The sequence below is a fragment of the Protopterus annectens genome, chromosome 12.part0 (genome assembly GCF_019279795.1).
Source record: "Protopterus annectens isolate FY-2018-M chromosome 12.part0, PAN1.0, whole genome shotgun sequence".
In the NCBI taxonomy this organism is placed as follows: Eukaryota; Metazoa; Chordata; order Ceratodontiformes; family Protopteridae; genus Protopterus; species Protopterus annectens.
Genome location: NC_056746.1, coordinates 1,266,868,167 through 1,266,892,618, shown reverse-complemented (window position 1 = coordinate 1,266,892,618; position 24,452 = coordinate 1,266,868,167). Strand labels below are relative to the sequence as shown.

At 41.6% G+C, this 24,452-nt stretch overlaps 1 protein-coding gene across 5 annotated transcripts in view; it reads left to right on the top strand.

Annotated features, from left to right (window-relative positions):
* Positions 1-14,644: 14,644 nt before the first annotated feature.
* Positions 14,645-24,452, top strand: part of SLC2A10 (solute carrier family 2 member 10) — a 292,177-nt gene continuing 282,369 nt past the window's right edge. Inside the window, exon 1 of one of the 5 annotated variants that reach the window (XM_044090296.1) lies at positions 14,645-15,500. The gene's annotated coding sequence lies outside the window, so the exon portion shown is untranslated. The remainder of the gene's footprint in view (positions 15,501-24,452) is intronic. The other 4 variants (XM_044090297.1, XM_044090294.1, XM_044090293.1 and 1 more) reach the window with 4 other exon arrangements.

Below are 24,452 nucleotides of genomic sequence, written 5' to 3'. Positions count from 1 at the left end.
TGGTTTCTCAAATTATCTCTAATACCTTTATAGAATCTGTGGTTATTTTTCTTGCATATGTTCCCCAAGTCTGGCTATAGCTGTTTCTATTTTCTGATGCCCAACTCATTGTATTAAAGGTTTTTGCAGTCTAAAGTTGCTAGAAAAAACAGTTGCTTAACAACAACCCTTCAAAGTTCATACATATTATCCACACATTCCCTTAATTTTTCCTATAGAACTTTGCAGTCACTCCTCTTTTTGTTCTGCGAGACTCCTCTTCCTCAATATTTCAACCTTTGTCAACACCTCTAAATAATTCCTACTGCTACTTTCCTTTCTCTGTCCCTCTTATTTCTACCTTTTTAAACTCCAGTTTCATTTCATCCCTCGTACTAACCATCCCTTCTGAAGTAATTTCAGTCTTCCCTAATAACTCTTGAATCATATCTACTACCCATTCTTTAAACTCCCCTTTAACATATAAATAGGAAAGTACCATTGCCTCATTTTACATCCCTAACCTGCACCTTTATCTAAGCTTTTGTTGGTGCATGATCTGATACAGGTCTTAGCTGGGTCTCAAAGCTTTCAATTAAATGCACATGCCTTTCTGAAATATGATTTCCATCCAATTTTGCCTGGTTATTGTATCTTGGGGAAGAATATGTAAATTCTGTTTGCATTCCTACTATTAAATTTGTATCTTCCATACCAAATATTCTCATTTACTTTTTCAGAAATCTATCTTCTATTGTTATATTTCCCTTCTAGACCCCCCAAATAATCCCCACTATTGCAAATCAGGTTCCAGTCCCGATCTATAAATGATATGCCCTATTGAAATACATGACTCCATAACAGCCCCCCTTTCAATAACCCTTTAATATCACAAATCTGTCATTCTTCTTCTTCTTTTGGCTTTTCCCGGTTAGGGGTCGCCACAGCGGATCACATGTCCGCTCATGATTGGCAGTGGAGTTTTACAGTGTCGGGGTTGCCAGCCCGGCACCCAACCTTTCACGGAAGGCACACACACACACACACATGCACTCAAACCTAGGGCCAATTTAGAGTGTCCAATCCACCTACAGCATGTCTTTGGGATGTGGGAGGAAACCGGAGCACCCGGAGGAAACCCACGCGACCACAGCGAGGACATGCAGACTCCGCACAGAAGGCACCCCAGCTGAGGATCGAACCGGAGAACCTCTTGCTGTGAGTCGGCAACGCTAACTGCTGCACCACCATGGCCGCCCCATCACAAATCTGTCATTATTGTTTTTTTTCTTCTTCATCTATCAATATTGGAAACCCATGTTTTGATCAATATAATTAATCCACTTTTCCTTTGTTACTGATACTCTGCTAACTGTTGATCTTGAAATTATTTCTTTATCAAAGTCACATGCTCATTTCTATTAAAATCTGTTGCCTGTAACATTGCTATTTGCGCTATACAGTTCTGAATATAACACAATATTCCTTAATTTTATCTATACTTGCAAGACCATTTACATCCCATGTTAATACTGCCAAAAACACCATTCTGACAGAAAGCAACTGCTTCCACATCATGTATGGTAGTTCTTTTCAAAACATGCTTCCAACTTGCAATATACACTTGTGCAATAATTTTTGGCAGGCTGATCTTGCATGTAGTTGCCTTTTCTCATTTCTGTTTAAACCCACATCACATTTCCCAGCTGTTTCATTTTAATAAAAGACTCGAAGCAATCAGACAAAAAACACTAAATACATTTTAAACCTCCAACCCTTTTAGCTAACAGTAAACATGTAAAACTAGACAAACTTTCCAAAAAGGAAGTTTATCCCTCCAATAAATGAGCAGTCACCTCAAATCAATAGCTGAACCCACAGGCATTGCCTTATTTAAAGTCAGGGTTAAACATGCTAAAACACATGTCAGAGCCAGTGTTCCCACCTACAGAGACTGCTATTTGCCCTTATCTTATCTTTATTCTCCTTCCACATAAAAAAAAAAACAAAAAAACTTGCATGTGTTCAGTAAAGTTGAACTTTTAGCCTTAAGAAAAAGTGTACTCGCTACCCTAAAATAAACTAAAGTGTACATTAATATATTTAATGCGTTAAAGTATTAGGCTACCTTGGGAGGCAACAACTTGCATAACTATTCACTTAGCACAGTTTCAGACTTTAATTATTTTCACTTAACTGCTTGCCAATTCCCTTTTAAAAGTGAATAATATTGCACTCTCTACATTTTTGTAAAGCACACTGTTCAGGCCATTGCTGATCAATGGCTTGCATCTGTAGACTAATTATCTCCATAAAACAGTATTTCCTAATAAAAAAGTAGTAACCATGAAAGTGCAAGAAAAAAAAAACTTGTAGTTTTCTTGTGGAGCACATTACTTCCTCAGACTTCTCATGACCAACTGCTTGCACTTGATTTCTACTTGGTTTTAGCTAAAAGCAGGTGCTACTGGAAAAACAAACAACTAATAACTTTGCACGTGCAATAAATGATCATTTTCAAACTGCTTATTATTTTCTCTTCTTTTTCAAGCCTATTTGCCTAAAATGTCTATAACTTACAAACATTACTATAGGCATTCATCTCTATAAAAACAGGGGAAATTATGTTTTAATTCTATGTATAAAATGATCAATACATTTTACATATTCCAGCAGCCCAAAGTTACACTATACTAACTTTAATTTGCTTCTTACGAGCCTTCCCCATTGCAATGTAAAGCCCAGACACATTACAATTAAGGAAAAGCAAATTTTACTTTAATATTGCTAGCATATACAACAGTCACACATAAAACTCTCCCAGTTCACATTTAAAATACCTCTGATAACATACTATACAGAACTGCTTCACAATATAATATGCAATTACAGAACTACTTGACAATATATTATACAATTCACATAATGTAATGTATTACACCAATAGTAAGAAAAAAAACTTTTTTTACTTAGTTACTTCTTCAGTCCATTCAGTGTCCTTCTAAACATTAATGACACAAAGTGTGATTTACTTTTTAGAATCTTCTCACCAGTTTAGCACAATCAACAAACTTTCAGTCTTCCTCAAACAATTCTTATTGCAGAACCAAAGTTCATGAGAGTACAATACATCTAATGGGAATGTTGCTTTACAGTTCTCCCATTTATTAACTTCTTTCACATTGTTGCTACTCTTCTTCATGATCATCACATCATTCCGACACTGGTCTATAACTCAATTGTCCATTGTACTTCTGATTATACTAAAATCCTTCTATTTTTTTTTTTTTTGTCAATTAAGAAATTTTTGTTTGGAAAAATGGATAAGGTGTCACTGGTCAAGTCTCTCTATAGGTTTTGTTACTGTCAGAGGAATGAGAAGTAAAGTTCCTTTCAGCATGCAAAAAATGTCTTTGCTCCACCAGGAAATATATTCTGAAGATAGCTAGAAACAGCAACTTGAATCTCATACCTACCTCTCTACATCCACTGATCACTAGTATAAACCTGCTTCTCTTCTGCCTGATGTGTAGTGAAAAATAATTTCCCACAAACACTAGTGTCCCTAATATTTAATACCTTTCCCTTCTTCCACAGTTTTGTCAGGATGAGGACTTTCTGCTGGTATGACTGCATCTTTGTTAATATATATCAGACCTCCTTTCTTATGGTTAGAATTGGAGCATACATATAATGTGCCTAATGATTAACAAATCCTGCACAGGAACATCAGTCCAGCTGCTTATTCATATGCAAATAAAATGAATGCAATCTATTCTTTCCAGTTTGGTGATCCGCTGTGGTGACCCCTAACTGGGAAAAGCCAAAAGAAGGAGATTCTTTCCAGTTTCTCTGATACAGCAGAAAAAAAATCACGGGCTTTCACTGTGTGCTCTGTCTTCTAACTCAACTATTTTTGAAACCAATCTTCTTGAGAAGTCATTCAGTCATTCTTTCTTTCATTTCAGCCTCCAATTTCTGCAGTTTTATTAACTCATCTTAATAGTTACTTAACAGCCTTTTTTAATTTGGTTTTCTATATTCCTCCAGTATCTCACTTAGTTTAAATAACACTGAATGCATTTGAATTATTTTTCCTCTAAATTACTGGAAGCCACCTCCTACACTAAAACTGAAACTTGGGCTGTTGTTGTTCTGAACAGGTGCAAAGTACTTCCCAACCAGAGCCTTTTCTTTGTCTTTTATAGTTGATTTTTTCTTATTTTTTCAAATGCATTCTTTACTGGCACCCAGGCAAAATAATTACAAGCCATTAACTGAATTTTACTCCACTTGATAACTTTTACTGGCTTTTTAAACAACTTCTCAGTTTTTCCAATGGGAGAACTCTATTCAACCTGTGATTCAGTGTACATCCATGTTCATAGGTTCATAGGTTCATAGGTTCATACTAGGCTATCTGCCCGAGGGCATTTACAAGCCTAGCCCATCGTTTTTTGGCTTAGGCCACCCCTTTAGTATGGGGAACTATACCCATTATTTTTCTGTGCCTCTGTCGAGCAGTGACACTGAGGTAATCCCTGGGGTATATCTGCGATCTCCCATCCATTGGTCAAGATTTCTCTTGAACAAGGCCAGCGAGGTGCTCTGCCTCACATGTACCGGGATTTTGTTCCACAGCATAGGGAGTCTTTGGGTGATGAATCTATCCCTCCAGCACGTCCTATTAATAGCCGTGTCAAGGTTTAAGTCTCCCGCCCTTGTGGCTCTGATGGATCTAGATTTTTTGAGGTGAAGCATATTCATCAAATCTGGGTTTGACATGGCCTTGTATGTTAGGCAAAGGTCACCTCTGAGCAAGCGTGCGACTGAATAGAGCTGGAGTTCTTTCAGTCGGGCAGCATAGGACAGATTTTTGAGACCCTTTATCCTTTTGGTGAGGAACTTTTGTGGCCTCTCCAGCTGCTGCAAGTGTCGGGTCAGATAGTGTTTTTATAGTTGGTGGCTTTGCAGTTGCCCGCCCCTAGTGTAAATTTGATCTGGGACCCTCCTCCCAGTCTACTGTCATTACCTCATTCTACCCAGTACAGGGAGAACATTTGAGAAGGCCAATCAGCTTAGTTTCTGCTACTCCTTTCTCTCTTTCCTTTCTCTCTATCCACTAAAAAAAAAAACATCTGCTTTTACTGTATTTGTGTTTCTTCCTACTTTATTTTGCTTTTGCGTCATCTTAAAACTACTCAATTATTACTGCTTGGTGTAACTCATTCTAAGCCTTTTAGTTTAAGCACTTGGGCTTCAGACCAGTTATTTTACATTAAGAAGGTTTGTGGTCTGCACTGAAGTGGCAGAACAGGTAGCTTACATCCTTCTAAGTTGGGAACTGCTGATTGAGGGCTCAGTGTCTGTTATTCTAAAAGTGTATTAATTCTGGTAGCACTTGGGCTTCAGGCCAGTTATTTTACATTAAGAGGGTTCGTAGTCTGCACTCTTGTGGGAGGAGAGGCTGGACTCTGCCCTTCTGAGCTGGGAATTTCTGGTTAAAGGCTTATAGTGCCTGCATATTTGAACTGCTTCTTACTGAAATTGGTACACCTTGTTTGCTGTAGCATAGACTAGATCCAGGCCTGCTGAATCTAGCTTTGTTTGTATAACTTGAGCACTAATCCAGGCATTCTTTAAAGTATTCAACTGTATTTATTACTGCTTGGTAGTAACTTGATTAAAGTGTAGCTATCATTCTAAGTCTTTTGGATTAAGCACTTGGGCTTCAGACCAGTTGTTTTACATTAGGAAGGTTTGTGGCCTGCACTGTTGTGGCAGGACAGGTAGCTTACATCCTTCTAAGTTGGGAACTGCTGATTGAGGGCTCAGTGTCTGTTACTCTAAAAGTGTATTAGTTCTGGTTAAAGCACTTGGGCTTCAGGCCAGTTATTTTACATTAAGAAGGTTTGTGGTCTGCACTCTTGTGGGAGGAGAGGCTGGACTCTGCCCTTCTGAGTTGGGAATTTCTGGTTAAAGGCTTATAGTGCCTGCATATTTTAAATGTTTCTTACTGAAATTGGTACACCTTGTTTGCTGTAGCATAGACTAGATCCAGGCCTGCTGAATCTAGCTTTGTTTTTTGTTTGCTTGTTATTTGTTTGCTTGTTATTTCCCTGAAAAGCTAATTCCACCTAAAACGCGGCTTTTCAGTGCTTCTGTGGATCCCTAGTGATATCTGCATTGCTTACTGTAGTTATTTCCTTGTTTCACTTGAAAGTTACTGTTTGTCGTTTTTGCATTTAAGTTACCTGTAACACATTGCATTTAAGTTACCTGGCACTTGCTCACTAAAGCAATTATATAAGTCAACACTAAAAAATTAAAAGCACTACACCCTCACAAACTCCCCTTGAGTACCTTGTTCCCCATTGGCCCCTTTTTTCAATTATAAAGGAATTCCCAATACTATTCTAGCATGTCCAAAGGTCAGTTGTCAATCTCCTCTCCGGTCCAGCTGGTGAATCTGGGAATCTTGAGGCAATGTTACAACTGCCTCATGTACACAGACAACCCTCACTTCCTCCCAACAAATTCCAACACATGTGAGAGATGCAACCATATAGCCAAACTGGAGGCTAAGCTCTCTCAACTCAGTACTGGCGTAACCAGTCAGGAGGAGAAGGAAACCACACTCACTACAATTCCAGTCTCACATAGACCTACCACGACAGCAAACCAAACACATAAACACACAAAAACATACTCGGAGGCTCTAAATAAAAATCTGCCTAAGCAGCAGAGACCTCCAAAGCAGACACCCAAGCAACCGCTACCCCAAAGCAAAACACGTGCAACACATAGCTCACAAAGCCAGTGTGCCGAACAGTCACAGCCCTTAAGGCTAAACAAGACACCTGATACACTTGTAATAGGTGACTATCGTCAGGCACACTGACGTCCCGCTCACCAGGCTGAACAAGGAGAAGGTCATGGTGAGCTGCCTGTTGGGCGCTAGGATCCGCCACATAACACAAGCACTCACGTCATTCCAAGGCAAGTACAAATATGACTCAGTCATTGTCCATGCTGGTGTGAATGACCTGAGACGTACCTTGCTGGACTACATGAAAAGAGACATAGAGGAGCTCTCTGAGCATGTAGCCCAGGCCGGTATGACCCTGACCTTGAGTAGCATCTTACCCTCACCAAGAATGATGCCACAATATGAAGACAAGATGATTAATTTCAACAATTGGCTTAAGTATTGGTGTCATTCAAAGGGGATCCAATGCCTGTCAGCCTGGGATGACATGCTCGACAAGCCACGATGCTTTGCTAGGGATGGCTTGCACCTGTCACCCATGGGCTTTTGGATATTGGCAAAGGCTCTTGCTACCCCCATAGTGCCTTTTTTAGGGAAGGCTCAAAAGACAAACCCACCTCCATAGGTATCACAAGGGATAAGAAACTAAGAGTAATGCCACTCAACGCCAGAAGTCTAAACATCAAGATGCACTCGAAACTCTCCTTAGCATGGAGAACATCGATATCTGTGCAGTAACAGAAACCTGGTTCAAGGCTCCCGAGAGCACCCCAGCACTACCAGGTTATACCTCATACCATGCTTTTCGGCCCCAAAACTTGGACCGAACCACAAAAGGAGGGGAGTATCAATATTCATCAAAGATAGCCACACCTCCAGGTTGGTGGCACAGCAAGAAGCATCAGAGACTATCCATGTGCAACTAACAGTGGGTAAAACTGCCTTCCAGTTTATAGCCTGCTACAGACCACCCTCCCAATCCCAGGAACCCCACTCTGCCTTCCTGAGAACACTGGAAAATATGAAGGTCTCTCCAAACGCCATTATATTGGGGGACTTCAACTACCCAAACATATACTGGGAGCATTACTCTAGCTCCAACACCCTAGCCCAAAGGTTCCTAGAATTTATAAACTCAGATGCTATGGAACAACTTGTTACCACTCCCACAAGAGGGGAAAACATACTGGACCTGATCATCACCAACATGGGGACTTTATGCTCCAGACCAGAAGTGTATCCCTCACTGGTAAGATCAGACCATAAACTAATCTCACTGGATATTCACATCCCGACCCCACCCTCTGCCCAGAAAACCACAGTGAAAAACTTCTCTAAAGCAAATTTCACACTCCTCAAAACCGAGGTGGAATCCTTCAAAGCCCCCGGGCCCTGGAAAATATGGCCCAGACCACAGAATCCTTTATAAACGCATTCTATGAACACCTTCAGGAATGCATGGATCATGCAATCCCAAATAAAACCAAGAACCAATCCTCCAAAGGCAGACATCCTGTCTGGTGGAACCCAGCCATAAACAAACTATACAATAGAAGGAGGAAGCTACTACATGATAGAGCAAAATCCCCAAAAGTGAAGGCATCTCTGTTCAGTATTAGCAAAAAACTACGGGCACTTATAAAATCGTCTAAGGCCAGCTTCGAGAGAAAAATTGCACAGGACACTAAGGATAACCTTGAAAAAGCCTGGAAGTGTCCAGGCGAAACCGCTTGGTGTTCGTATCTGTTTATTAAAGCTTTTGTGGTGGAATTACCGGGTCTACTATCCCTTATTTCGAAGGAAGGATTTGTACTTTCCAGCTGGAATTCCTTTGCATTGCATGGTTTGTGTCTTTACATCTTTAAAAGCTGGTTTGCAGACATCCTCTGCTAAACACTTCAAAATTCCTACCAGCTCTGTGTTGACTTGGGGCCAGGCTTGGTGTGTTGTTCCTGTTCCTGTTTTGCACACTAAGGATAATCACAAGGCTTTCTTTAGTTATGTTAGGAACCTGGGTGGGAATTCCCAGATATGTTCAGAATTAGTCCAAAATGACAAAAAGTACACCAAACCCACAGACATTGCCAACATCCTAGCTGACAGGTTCAGCGCAAACCCCCCCCCCCACCAAAAGGGCAAATATCTATCCCAGCAGAGTGCTGCCCCCGTGACATCTCAGATGCTCAGGTAAGAGCCGCCCACGCCAAAGCAAAAAACACAGCATCAATGGGACCAGACGGTGTCCCGGGCTGCGTCCTACATGAACTCCAAAAAGAGCTAAACCCAAACATAAAACTACTGTTCAATCTCAGCCTTACTACAGGATATGTACACAAAGAGTGGCGTACAGCAACAGTGGTCCCTCTCCACAAAGGTGGTGCCTCAACGGATCCTGGAAACTATCGCCCCATAAGCCTGACTAGCTTGGTCTGCAAAGCTATGGAAAGGATCATCATGGACCTCATAAATAAAGATATCGGGGACCTACAGACACTGAATCCTACTCAGTTCGGCTTTGTTAAAGGCAGATCCTGCCTCTTAAACCTGGTTGATTTCTTTGAAACAGTCATAAAAGGCCATTGACGAGGGGAAGGTGGTCCACACAGCCTACCTGGACCTCGCAAAAGCCTTCGATACAATACCCCACTCGAGCATTATAGATAAGCTCACCAGCTTAAATATAAACCCCTATGTCACTAGATGGGTTGCAAACTGGCTCAAGGACAGAACCCACATGGTTAGAATTGCTGGAGCCACGTCAGACTCCAAACCAGTTACAAGTGGCATCCCACAAGGCTCAGTCCTGGGACCTCTCTTCTTCGGTATATATTTCTCAGAGGTACAGGCCAACATGGAAGGACTGTGGCTGACCAAGTTCGCAGATGACTGCAAACTGGGCGCCATAATCGACTCTCCAGCCGACACAAGCATCCTCCAAAAGGGCCTCATAGAAACAGACAACTGGTGCCAGAGCCATGGCCTCAAGCTAAATGCCAAAAAGTGTGTAGTCATCCCTTTTGGCAAAAACAAAGTGCCCACAAATTACCACATAGGTGGTAATCCATTAAGTACAGAAGAAGTAATTAGGGACCTGGGGACCCAAGTTAATAGTAATCTCTCATTTGACAACCACGTGGCCAAAGTGGTTAGAAAAACATTTTATATAGCCCACCTAATCATGAAGGGATTCACATCTAGATCAGGAGAGGTCATCGTGCCTCTTTACTCATCCCTCATCAGGCCCATAATTGAGTACAATGCCCCTTTTGAGATGTACCTTACCAGACACCTGCAGCAACTGGAAAGACCCCAAAAGTACCTCACCAAGAGGATCAAAGGGCTCAAACAGATGCCATATGCTGCCCGGTTAAAGAAACTCCAGCTCTACTCAGTGGCATACTGCCTGCTCAGAGGTGATCTGTGCCTGACGTATAAAGCCATGTCCAACCCGGAATTAATGGACATGCTGCACCTCAGAAAATCCAAATCCCATCGAGCTACGCGCTCGAGAGACTTGAACCTCAGCACTGATATAAATAGGACATGCTGGAGGGACAGATTCATAACCCAGAGGCTCCCTTCACTCTGGAATAAAATCCCAGTCCAGGTTAGGCAGAGTCCCTCATTGACTCTCTTCAAGAGGAATCTTGATGAGTGGATGGGGGATTATAGGTTTACCCCGGGTATCACTTCTGTGTCACTGTTAGACAGCGGCACAGTATACTAACCTCGAAAAAGGGCATACCAAAATTAATTTAAAATGGGTGGCGAAAGCCAAACACACACTGGCTAGGCTTATAAATGCCCTAGGGCAGATAGCCTAGTATGAACCTATGAACCTATAAGTTCTATAACTGTAAATTTGTTAAATGGTGAAACTACTTTATGGCTGTGTTTTATTGTCATTGGGCCTTGGTCAGTTGTTCTGGCATTAAGCCAACTTATTTGTAAAACTCATACAACTTTATATATGAAATAAGAGTCCTATAGATTACTTTTGTTGTTTCATGTTTTGGAATAAACGTGTTTGAAATAATAGGCATAAAAGATAATGGGAACATCTTGTTCCCTACTTCCCCTATATCTTATTATTTCTCTTGCTTTACTTAAGGCATCATCATTCCAGTATGCCATTTTGAGCTTTATGCAGCTTACATGTAAGTCTAACTCAGGATTACTATCTTCAGTAACTTGCCTCTAGGAGGAAGGTGTAGCTTCTTCCCCTAAATACCTTGGCTCTACAGTGTCTTCTATGTCTTCATCTGCAAATGGTAGTCCTGAACTTACCTTCAGTTTTACTTTGTTGGTTATCGGCACAGGCTCTTCAGTGCCCTCTTTTCTTTGAGGTTGCTCACTGTCTACTTTAGCTTTAATGGATACCAACCACACGCACACTCTCTGTTCATTCCTTAATGTTATCCTTTTACTGCAAAGGGTATCTCAGAATAAAACTTTTGGAGGAGTATTTGCTATATATGAAATTTTCTATGAAAAATGATTCAATGATGTGTATTTTTTTTCTATTTATGAATAGTATTATACTCACAGATACATTTTTGTATATCTAAAGACAGAATATATAAACACAAATGATTTAAAACAACCAATTTCTACACACAATATATGCCAACATAGCTCAAATAATAAATAAAACAGATTTTTTTTGTATAGAGGCATGCACCTATATACCCCATAGCTTATAAATAACAACTCTAAGGTTGTACTACACTGGAAGAAAGGGGAAAAACACTGGCAGTGCACCCCTAGCATACACAATCCAATATCCTGTCAAAATCAAACTGCAATATTACATATAGATCTATAACAAAACTAATACTATTTATAAAAAAAATCATAAAATGTTCTTATTGTCAAAGTTATAATTTGCAAAACGCACTGGAGACTGCCATTACAACAACTGTGATTAGGTCATTTTTTGACCACTTGTGATTAGATACAGTGATGGACCACTTAAATGGAACCTACACACAGAGGCAGCTATATATATATATATATATATATATATATATATATATATATATATATATATATATATAAATACATAGCTCTGTTTGATTATATATATAAACACATGCTTTTTTGTGTATGTGTGTGTGTGTGTGTGTGTGTGTGTATATATATATATATATATATAAACACAAGTGTGTCTGTTTGTGTGTTTATATCTATATATGTGTGTGTGTGTGTGTGTGTGTATCTATAGAAGTGTGTGCATGTTAATCGAGTTATATTTACCATATTCATATATATATATATATATATATATATATATATATATATATATATATATATATAAAATCTGTTTTCGTGTGTGTGTGTGTGTGTATATATATATATATATATATATATATATATATATACATGTATTGCTCTACAGCCATTAGGTGTTGATGGTTATGTAAAACGGCGGGAACAAACATAGCCACTATCCAAAATACGCATTTTTTTGTCTCATAGTTTTGAAATGTCCCTCATAAAATTTGTAGTTTTCTGGCAAATCATTGAAGACTGAAGACACTAAATAATGGGAGAGGTGATTAAGACTTATCTTTCAGAAAAAAAGCATGTCCACACAAAACAATAGCATATGAGAGCAGCATTTAAAATTTACCCTTGATTTGGAGCATTTGTCCACCCTCCTTATTTTTAGCTTTGTCAGAAATCATATACTAAAGGTTGAAAGGTATAGCAACAAATCTGTAACCCCCCCCCCCCCAAAAAAAAGAACTGTGAGATAGCCAACCCATCTGTCCCAATCAAGGGGAGAGACTTTGACACTCTGAAGGAAGACAACATGGAAATTCTATTTTGTACTCACTGCTAAGTCATAATATTGCCCCCATTCCCCATGTACCTCTCATCCATTTTTGATTTTTCAGAAGAACATTCCTAATTTTGCCATATATATTTGCCCTGTAGCAAAGTATATATTTGCTTTGAAGGAAGTGCTACAGAGGCATTAGATGCAGCAGGACATCCAGATTCAATAACAGCTTCTTCCCATGCTATCAGACTGCTGAACAACAAACCCATAGCCTAACCTGCTAAATGGGTAAACAAACATTATTTATGTGCAATATAACATTATCTGCATAGCTCACTTTACACTTTATTGTGTTTATTTCTAGTATCTTATTTTTGATTTCTAATTCAGCATTTTTAAATTATTATTAATCTTCTTTCTGTAAACTATAATTCTTATGGTATGAGCCCGAGTATCAAAATTTCGTTCAGTGACACCCACTTTTTCCTCTGTGTTGATCTGTATGACAATAAAGTTTACTTTGACTAAATTTTTTTAATTTCTGGTAAATCACTCTAGATAACAGTCAGTCAATAATGCCAGATTTCAGGATTTCACACTAATTGTTTAGAAAATGAAAGCTGATGCTAAATCTTAAATTAATTAAAATACTAGTATAGTGATCAGCAGTATGGTTTCATGCCAGGAAAGAGCACTACAGATGCGATGTTTGCTCTGAGAGTGGTGATGGAGAAGTATAGAGAAGGTCAGAAGGAGTTGCATTGTGTCTTTCTGGATTTAGAGAAAGCATATGACAGGGTGCCTAGAAAGGAGTTGTGGTATTGTATGAGGAAGTTGGGAGTGTCAGAGAAGTATGTGTTGCAGCAGTGAGGTCTGCGGTGGGAGTGACGGATGCGTTTAAGGTGGAGGTGGGATCACATCAAGGATCAGCTCTGAGCCCTTTCTTATTTGCAATGGTGATGGACAGGTTGACAGACGAGATCAGACAGGTGTCCACATGGACTATGATGTTTGCAGATGACATTGTGATCTGTAGTGAGAGTAGGGAACAGGTGGAGGAGACTCTGGAGAGGTGGAGATATGCTCTAGGGAGAAGAGGAATGAAGGTCAGCAGGACTAAGACAGAATATATGTGTGTGAATGAGAGGGAGGACAGAGGAATGGTGAGGATGCAGGGAGTAGAGGTGGCGAAGGTGAATGAGGTTAAGTACTTGAGATCCACAGTTCAGAGTAATGGTGAGTGTGGAAGAGAGGTGAAGAAGAGAGTACAGGCAGGATGGAGTGGGTGGAGAAGAGTGTCAGGAGTGATTTGTGACAGACTAGTACCAGTAAGAGTGAAAGGGAAGGTCTACAAGAGGGTAGTGAGACCAGCTATGTTATATGGGTTGGAGACAGTGGCATTGACAAAAAGACAGGAGTCAGAGCTGGATGTGGCAGAGTTAAAGATGTTAAGATTTGCACTGGGTGTAACGAGTGTGGACAGGATTAGGAATAAGTATATTAGAGGGTCAGCTCAGGTTGGAAGGTTTGGAGACAAAGCCAGAGGGGCAAGATTACGTTGCTTTGGACATGTGCTGAGGAGGGATGCAGAGTATATTGGGAAAAAGATGCTAAGGATGAAGCTGCCAGGTAACAGGAAAAGAGGAAGGCCTAAGATAAGGTTTACGGATGTGGTGAGAGAGGACATGCAGGCGGTTGGTGTGACACAGCAAGATACAGAGGACAGGAAGAAATGGCAACAGTTGATCTGCTGTGGCGACCCCTAACGGGAGCAGCCGAAAGAAGAAGACTAGAATGTAAACGTTTCCATGATTTTGAGCACCCCCCCCATTAATTTTCCCCTTTTCTTGAGTAAAGTTGAAAGCTATGCTATACAGACAAATAATGAGTGGATGCAATAATGTTAGTTATCCCACTATACTACTGTGACATTTTTGGATGAGTTCACATACCTCTCAACTTCTTAAAAGGAACTGTGGACAAACCCGATAATGAGGGGGGTCTAAGCCCCCCCTGCTCTCATAAACTTAGAAAGCTGTTAGAATAACGTTTTGCACTTGTAAGCATTTTCTGAAGGATATGAAGTCTACTCAAACTCCTCAAGGATTTGCAGAACACTATAATTTTTATCAGGAACTGACCAAAAACAGAAGGCAAAATCTGTACAGCGGAGCTCTTCGGGAGATAGTGAGAGAACAGTGCGGATATTAGTTTACACAGCTATGTAAACTTTTCGATATCCGCAAACTGTTTGAGAGAGACTGTATACAGAAATGCGCTCAGTAAAATAAATAAATATTGTCAGGCTGCATCCCTCGCAACATAATCAGACCACTTTTATCGCCCACTCTGTAACCACACACCAGTAAATTAATGTGGGAATCAGGGTTCTGCATCAAAACTCATGATGTTTGTGGGTGCCACGTCGGCACTTTTCTGTAGCCGGGCCCATCGAGTTATAATTCCCGCGGGACGGCCGAACTGAAACTTGTACTAAGATCATTTAAGGATCTGTTAGCGACAGACAGACGTTTCTCCCGCCACAAGCTACGACGAGAAACATTGCCAGCAACGGCAGAAATTACTGCAAGGTACCAAACAACAACTAGTGTAAAATTATTATACAAACTGTGAAAAACCGAAGGGAGCCTCCTCCGTGCACAATTTAAGACTAGTTTCTACGGTTCCCGGAAGTGCGGCAGGACAAATAGGAAGATTCCCGATTGAAAATAAATGTTTTCTATCAATATAGCTTTCTTTTGAAGTGCAGTGCTTACATTTTAAAGTAGCCCCAAAGTTTCACAGAAGAGCACAATTCCATTATGCGTACATTTCAGCTGTACCTCTTTTATGAAGAACGATCCTCCTTTTTAAGTTTTAGTAATTGCAGTTTTACCTTAAAGGATCTGCCACAAATACCCATGGTAAAAAAAACTCTTGTCATATAAATACTTCAAATAACTTTATGTAAGTATGAATAAACAGTTATTGACTATGTTTAGCTGACTAATTGAAGTTCTCAGTATGTGTTCCACATTTTGGAGAAGTAAGGATGTGATTCATAAGAAGTCTGGTGAAAGGGTGGGGGTTAAGAATAAGTCATAAGAATTCTGGTGAAAGGGTGGGGGTTAAGAATAAGTCATAAGAATTCTGGTGAAAGGGTGGGGGTTAAGAATAAAAGGATTTGTGTTAACATGGATTTTCTGAAGGATATGATGTTTGAAAAAAATGAAATGTATGTCATTATTTAGTGGCTTTAATCATTAGTGATGTTAATCATCAGTGATTTGCAAGAAAACCACAAATGTTATGAGGAACAGACCAGAAATATGAGGCAGAAATCTGGACAGTTGAGATGTGCAAGAGTATTATAAGCTGTATTAAGTAGCACAAAGTAGTAACTTATCCCATTGTACTGTGTTATGCTATGTTGGGCAGGGCTCTACTGTTTTGTAGCTTGTGAATGTGCACTGCTTCACTGACCCATTATGTGGCACACAGTGTCCTTCTGTCTTCTAGATACCCCAAAGTTTAGCATATTTCATAAGCAGGCAGTAATATTTAATTTTTTTGTTACTGAGGAAGTTATGCCTGCCCAGGGGAATTTTTGGTTATTTTCCTAGTAACACACACCCTGGAAAGCATGATTGCACTTCGTGGAATGAGCAAGTAAATGTTTTGTATGTACTTTTCTATTTTTATTATATACTTTTTTTTAAATATTTTTGATATAAAATAGTCCCTTCTGTCTAATGATTAAAACTATTTGTAGTAATGTAATTGTTGGTGAAAGTATTTTACGTTCAAAATATAAGTCACGTAAGTATTTAGTGTCCATACAAACACACACTCACCCAAGCACAGACTCACACACATATAGAAACACAAATGTACATGTACACAGACTTACACACACACATAACATAGAAACACACATTCAGATGCATAAACAGACTTGGACATGAAACACACACACACACACACACACACACACACACACACACACACACACACACACACACACACAAACACACTACATAGAAACTCGCACACAGAATTTGTTAATTGCATTTGCATACTGCTAATAAAACTGCTTTACCATTAACTTTCCACTCTTTTTATACTCTTGCATTTGTTTCTTACTTTGAAGCACAGATAGTCATACCTCTCAAACTCTTTGTGCAAGAAATCTGAACGAAGCCTGAGAAAATGGGGGAAGAATTGCCGAAAAATAGGGAGAGGTTTTAAATATTGCTGTTTAGAAAGTTGATAGAGTAACATGGTTTGTGTTAACATACATTATCTGAAATATTTGAAGTCTGAAACACAAATGCATGTCATTATTTAGTGATTTCTGTCCTCGGATCATCCCAGTGATTTGTCAAAAAAAACAGAGATTTTATGAGGAGTAGATCAAAAATATGAGGCAAAAATCTAGACACTTGAGAGGTGTGGTTAAAGTTGTTTTTCTAGTCAAAATGTAAAGTTGCTGAGAGCAGTAGTGATTATTTAGTGGCAGAGATTAATTTACTGCTGTTTCAAAGGGATTGACATTAGTAGCTGGAGATCTAGCTGCTCCTTATTGCTTCTGTTGATGTTGGTGCTCAGCACAGAGCTGTGCAGTGTTGTTTTCAACAGATGTAGGTACTTTCTAGTTAACTCCACCTTCTAGTTTAAACTTCAGGTTAAACCGCAGAGTTAAAAACAGCTGTCTTTGCATGTTTAAAGTTGATCTCACAGCCAATCTAGACAGATTAATTACCACACACCTGATGTTGGTGCTCAAACCAAATCTTGTCTTTTCTCACTTATATACCCCAAATAAAATACCGCAAATGTAAGTCTAAACACTTCCCTTAGTAATTGCACAGAGTGACTCTGTTTTGCATTGAGGTTTGTGGTCTTTTTGGGTAGACTGCTTTGTTGTAGACAGGTAACACTCCAGTAAGTCTATTCCAAACCTCATAGGAGCAATCCCCCAAATTTAGCCACATTGTAAGTGTCTGGAATCTGGGATTTGCACTTTCCAGCATGGTTGAAACGAGAATTCTGAGACAGTGTTGTAATTGCATCATGTTTACTGACGACCACCTATTGCTTAATCAAACTGATACACTGTATGAGAGATGTAGTTTTAAAATGTTACTGGAGGCCAGTTTCTAACATAAAGGTACTACAAACAAGAAGCACATTTTCAGTAACATACTAAACCAATCACACACGGTGCAGACCAAGCACATAGACCTACATATACTGAGGTTCTTAAACGTAACCTACCCAAACCAGAGAGGCCTCTTAAATGTAACTTAAGGAAGAAGTACTGTTAACAGCCTCACAAACACACAACACAGGCAACACCCACCTTATGACATGCATCCAAAAGTCACATTGTCTCAAGATAGAAGCCCAAATGACCAATTTCTATGCAATCCAGTATTCTGGTTGTAGGTGACTCCATAGTGTGACACACACATGTACCACTCACCAGACTATGTAAGTAAAGGATCACGGTCAGTTGCTTATCAGGTGGCAGGATTCGACATATCACCCATGCACTCAAGTCCTTCACCACAAGTACACATATGACATAGTCATAGTGCAAGTGGGTGCAAATAAATTGAGATATACCTCCCTGGACTGTATGAAGGGAGACATGATAAAGGTCACAGAATGTGTGTCTAAGACAGGAATGAGCCTAGCCTTGAGTAGCATTGTACCATCACCAAGAATAATACGGTGATATGAACAAAAGATTATAGACTTTAATAATTGGCCTAGTTTCTGGTATCATTCAAAGTAGGAGGAGATGGTAGACAGCCAGTTTTGCTAGGAATGACCTGCATCTACCCCCCCAAGGCTTTCGTATGTTAGCTAAATCCTTGTCCACTGCCATAACGCTATTTGTATGCAACATCAGTCACCTAAAGCTTCTAACATAAAAATAAAGAATCCAAGTAACATAAAGGTATAGCTGTTCAATGTTAGGAGTCTTTAACAAAAACAAAAATCACTTCTACAAGCATTCCTTATCGCATAAAACATTGATGTATGCGTCATCATGGATACCTGGTTTGAAACCAAGGAGAACACTCCATCGGTGTAGGGTTTCAAATACCTACCATATGTTGAGACCCACCACACTAGATGTCGATAATATAGGCAGCTGTGTCTATGTATTCTCCAGAAAACATTTAATCTCCAGACTTGTTAGACAAGATAATAGATTGGAACTCCTCCATGTCCAACTTATCATTAACTGTACCTGTAGGACCTCCTCTATGTTCCCCCAACCCATACCTCCTACCTAACTAGTGTGGTGTCCCTGTGCATTAAGTCAAACACCATTCTCCTAGGAGATTTCTACTACCAGTCCATTAACTATGAGACTTATACAGCCTCAAACATGTTTGTCCAGAAATTTCTAGACTTCATGAAAACCAACTCACTGGATCAGCTAGTTTGCACCTTGACAAGGAGTGATAAAATCCTGGACATGACTCTTACCAGTGTAGAAACTCAAATAAAGACGAACAGTGCCAAAGTAGTGGGCACAAGCTCACTACCAACTAATACACCACAATGAAAAAGCACAGAAGAGGCGAGCTGAAACCAACCAGCTTACGAGGATAATAAATGATGTTTTATTGAAAACGAATCCAACTGATGAACAACAAAAAAGGAATAAAATCAACAAACTCAACAGATGAACAAGAAAAACATATTGATCTGATGTTGTTAATCTTCTTTCCATTCATCACTGATGGGTTCCGTTCCGAGCCCCTTGGAACCCGTGTCAGCCTAATACTAAGCTTGCATACACCAAAAACTCTCGAGCTAAGCTGCTATCCACAATGCACTGTTACCTCAGATCTCATTTGCCTCGTAGCCATATAGCAGCGTTTCACCGAGCTCTCAAGCAAAGTGGTATTTTTCTTGATATTATCTTGATATTTTGGATATATATCTCTTATCTAGTCACTTTCTAAGCCTATCTCCTTTCCACTTCACTCGTTTAGAGTTATTTGTAACTTTCTTATACCTAGCTCTACCCATTGGGTAATTCTTCTTACCATCGTTGGTATGCCCTCTCCTTACCCTTGTGGTATCTCTTGATACCATTGTTGGTATCTTCTTTCCTTTACAGGTATTTTTCATTTTTGGGACTCTAGTTTAGTAAACTTGTTGTTAGTGTGTCTGTGGGCATGTCTGAAAAAAAAAGGGTCTTCAGGGTTTAAGCATTGCACCTCTTGCAATGGTAAGCTCCCTAACAGCGACTGTCATGACGACTGCATTTATTGCCTGCAGGTTTCTCATCTCTCTGTTCAACCCCCCTGTCAAATTTGTCAAAGTTTCAGTCAGCAGACGCTGAATTGATTTTGAAAGGCCTTCTTGCTTCTCATTTTTCAGAGGCCCTTTCTCTGTCAGAGGTCCCAGCCCCTCCAGTGAAGGACAAGAAACATCCCCACTCTGATCCCTCTTCACCCACTGGTGATAGGGGTAAGATGCCTAAAGAATAAGGCCCACAAAACTAACTTGGAGCATTGACTTGCTACTTCGGCTCTGACTACAGTTGTTCCGAGCTCTGCTCCGAATACCATTATGACTCAAGCCATCTTGGATACTACCAGATTTTCGATGTTGGCGCCACCTTTGGCACTGACTCCTCCAGCCACGACACTGACCTTGCCTTTGACTACAGCTATGGCACTGACTTTGCCTTCGACTACATCGAAAGCAGTACCGACCTCTGTCACTACTTTGGAACCGATGAGATCGACTCTGAGTGCCCCATCAGCACCGAGCCCTTTTACTACACCATTGATTCCTTTGCCTCCTGTCTCCAAATTAGAAACCCTTGTGCCATCAGCTCAGATACTATGGACCCAATACTCCCCCTGTTTGGATCCGTTCCCGGGTGAAATGTGTAGACCTTTTTTGGATCGACCCGACTCCCCTTCAGGAGTATCCACAAGGTCCACCAGAAGTCTATCTGAACTTGATGTGGTGCGCCTGTTGGATCAGCTGTTAACGGACAGAGGGATACCAAATGTTCCAAAGACTCATCTCACTGTGGGACTTGGGTCTATATCTCCTAGGACTCCGATGTATTCTCCTCCTCTGGACCCATTGGCACCGAAGCCTATTGTTCCGACATCTTTTGTGGAAATCCATTCGTCGGCACCGACAGCGACTATCACCGAGGCTTTGAGGTCATCCCTTTGGTTCTCAGTTCCAACAGAACCGCCCCTTCCTCAGACTCCTGGTTGGGGGGGGGGTCTTCGGTTCGGGGCACGGTTCCAAGTGTTTTATCGGTTCTGTCCTGGGATCCGAGGATAATGCCTGCCCCGATCCTGCTTGAGGCTCCATCTCTGAGAGCGGGTCCAGCAGAGCAGGGTGTGACCCTGGTTCCAAGGTTGTTCTTCTCAGTTCTGGGCTCCCACTCCTCTTCGGGTGGGCCCACTTTCCGGGTGATGGAGAGGGTGCTTGCTTTGGGAAGCACTCCTCCTACATCAGAACTTCATCCTGCTCCCTCTGAGCTACAGCTACCACGAGCCACCTCCCCGGGACACCGGGAGGAGAAGCTGCAGGAATCCCCAGTCCGGGGTACCCTCCCTTCCGAGTCTTCCTCAGATATTCCCACTGAGGAACCCCCTCAGAAGAAGGCGTGCAAGAGGATGCACATGGACTCTCCTGAAGAGTCTTTGACAGAAAACATGGACTACCATGATGGGGAGGGGTCCCCACGGTCACCCCGGATGATGTCTCCTTCGGAGACATCCTGGAAGTATTAAAACAGATGGGTGGCTGGAAGTCCTCCAACCCTTCCTTGGAGAATCTGTGTTCCTGCAGGCTTTTTGCTCCTAGCCTTCTACCTCTTGAGTGACCCCGCCTGCCGATGAGCTGATCTAGCTCGTCGTGCAGCGTGCTTGGTAGAACCCTGACTCTATTGAGGCCATTCCCCAGAGCCTGATAAGATTCTTTCTCCCCAAGAAGAGCATCCACACTGGTCTAAAGGTTTGCCAGTTGATGCTATGGTGGTGGTGGCGGCCACTAAAAAGGATCTAGCGGAAGAAAGTCCTACTGTCCACCTGCCCAACAGGGAGTCTCAGGCTGCGGACAAGTTGGGAAAGCGAGTCTTTGCTCCAGCGACCTTTGCTGTCAGGTCCCTGAACTAGTTGGCACACTTCACGAGGCTCCAAAGAGATCTTATTACCGAAATTTCTGGATCTCTCGCTGGTCAAATTTCTGACGAGGCATGGGACAAGGTTGCCTCTCAACTTGCCACCCTTGAATCTATTTCCAATTCATCCATGAGGCTGCTCTCCCATGCAACCGAAGGGGTGCCCAGCGCTGTGGGTGCAGGCATAGTCATGAGGCATCAAGTCCTCCTTTTTGAATGCCCCTATTGAACCATCTTCCTTATTTGATTCTAAAGTGAAGGACACGCTAGCCAGGTGCGAGCAAGATGGAAAGACTCTGCCTTTGATCTATGTTATTCCATGCCTCAAAGTTCCTTCTCCAGGAACCAGAGGAGTGGGAAAATCTGGCACAAGAAATCTTAGGGTCCTTTCCATAACGCACGTGGTCAGGATTCCCCAAGAGGCAGAGGGGGTTTCAATGGTGAAAGATGCCCCTTTAGGGGCAGAAGGGGTCCCCGAAACCAAGACTCCAGAGATTTCTTCTCTGGGCGGTCTTATCAATGCTCCTGAAGTGTTGCTCGATTGCTTTCTCTGGAAGCAGTCGGGGCTCATTTTTCTCTGCACCAAACTGCCTGGCACTCTATTATAAATGATAGATGGGTGCAGAGAATAATCTCCAGAGGCTACTACATCTCTTTAATCTCCTGCCCAAAACCTACAAAAAAATCTTCACGATGTTCCACCCAATCGAAGGGAAGAAGTGGCTTCAGGGATAACAAAGCTGTGTTAAAAAAGAGTCATCCAACCAGTCCCTCCAGACCAATGCAGATCCGGGTTTTACTCAAGATTCTTTTTAGTGCCAAAAAAGACTGTGGACTGGAGACCCCATCGTGGATCTCAGCCACTTAAACAAATCAGTTGTGCAAACGCAGTTCCGCATGGTCACTATTCAAGCCATTCTTCCTTTTTTAAGGGAGGATGTTTGGATGTGCTCAGTAGACCTTCTGGATGCATATTACCACATCAAAATGGACAAACACTACAGGAGTCTCCTTCGCTTCCTGCTAGTAGCCAAACATTACCAGTTCCAAGCCCTGCCATTCGGTCACTCGACGGCCCCAAGAGTGTTCATGAAATGTCTAGCAGTGGTGACAGCTCATCTGAGACTTCAAGGATTACAGGTGTTTCCATATTTGGATGATTGGCTCCTGACCGACCAAGCATCTTCTGACTATGGCCCTCTGATACACCCTTTCACTAGCAGAGTCCCTGGGAATCACTGTATACTGGGAGAAATCCAACTTAGAACCTACCCAACAGCTAGAATTTATAGGGGCAGTTTTCGATACTCGATCCTGTGTGGTATCTCTCCCAACTCACAGGCTTCAGAGGTTAAGATTGCAAGTGCGTGTGATACTCTGTTAAAAGAAGAAAAAAAGGTGTCGGCAAGGGAAGTTCTACATGCTCTGGGGTCCATGGCTGCAGCCATCCCAATAGTTCTTCTGGCAAGGGTACACATGAGACTATTACAATGTCTACTTTTGTCCCAGTGGTTTGCAAATCTTCACCCCCTAAACTCGCAGGAGCTCATAACCAACTCTTGCTAGCAAGATCTCCTCTGGTGGATGAGGCCAGCTGCAGAACTTTGGTGTTGCCCCTTTCAGCCCAACGCCACTATGATCATGGACACTTCCCTGATAGGGTGGGGGAGGGGGCATTTTCAGGGAAAGACAGTCCAAGGCACGTGGTCGAGCTTAGAGACCAACCTGCATAGCAATGTTCTGGAGTTAAGAGCAGTGCTGTTAGCGTTGCAGGCATTACATCCACTTCTTCCCCCCGGAACGATTGCAGTTCAGTCAGACAATATGTCATTAGTCTGGTACATCAACAAACAAGGAGGAACCAAATCCTACCCCTGTGTCGAGAGACCATGAGAATTTGGCACTGGGCGATAACTTCCGACCGCTTTCTAATAGTGCCCATCCCAGGGAGTGCCAACGTGATTGCGGACAGGTTGAGCAGATGCATTCTCCTTCCACACGAGTGGTCTCTCAATCCCAGAGTGACGGTAGAAATTTTCTGCCAATGGGGCCAGCCCTGCTGCGACCTCTTTGCCTCCCCTACGAACAACAAATGCAGCAGCTACTTTGCCCTCTTTCCCCTAGAGATACTCCCCTAGAGATACTCTGACTCACAGGTCTCCTCTATGCATATCCTCCAATTCCCTTGAAACTTCTATTCTTAAAGAAAGCTACTCGGTTGAGATGCAAGGAGATCCTCATTGCCCCATTCTGGCCTTGTCAAGTGTGGTTCCCCTTCTTCTTGCCTCATCTGTTATAGCTTCCATGGATCTTGGACACTCATCCAGACTTGATTTTTCACCCCCAAGGGTTGACTTACCCAAATCTGTTCAGTCTCAAGCTGACAGATTGGAGGGTTTCTCCACTTCCTCGTTATTCGCTAGGCAGGAAGCCCTTTCCTCACCTGTTTGCGATATTATTCTAGCCTCCCATAAACCATCCACCAGAAAACTTTATAGAGATAAATGGAAAAAGTTTTCCCTATGGTTTAAAGAACGGATGGTAGATCCCTTCTCCGCTTCAGTCTCTGTCATTCTTCAATACCTATCTGAGTCCTTTGAAAATGTAGCATCAGCCTCTACCATATGAGTCCATTTGGCAGCAGTTTCCATAACAGATTAGAGGGCACTCCACTTATGTCCATTCACCTATGAAAAACCTTTCTCAAAGGAGTGTTTCACAGCAGACCTCCAATTAGG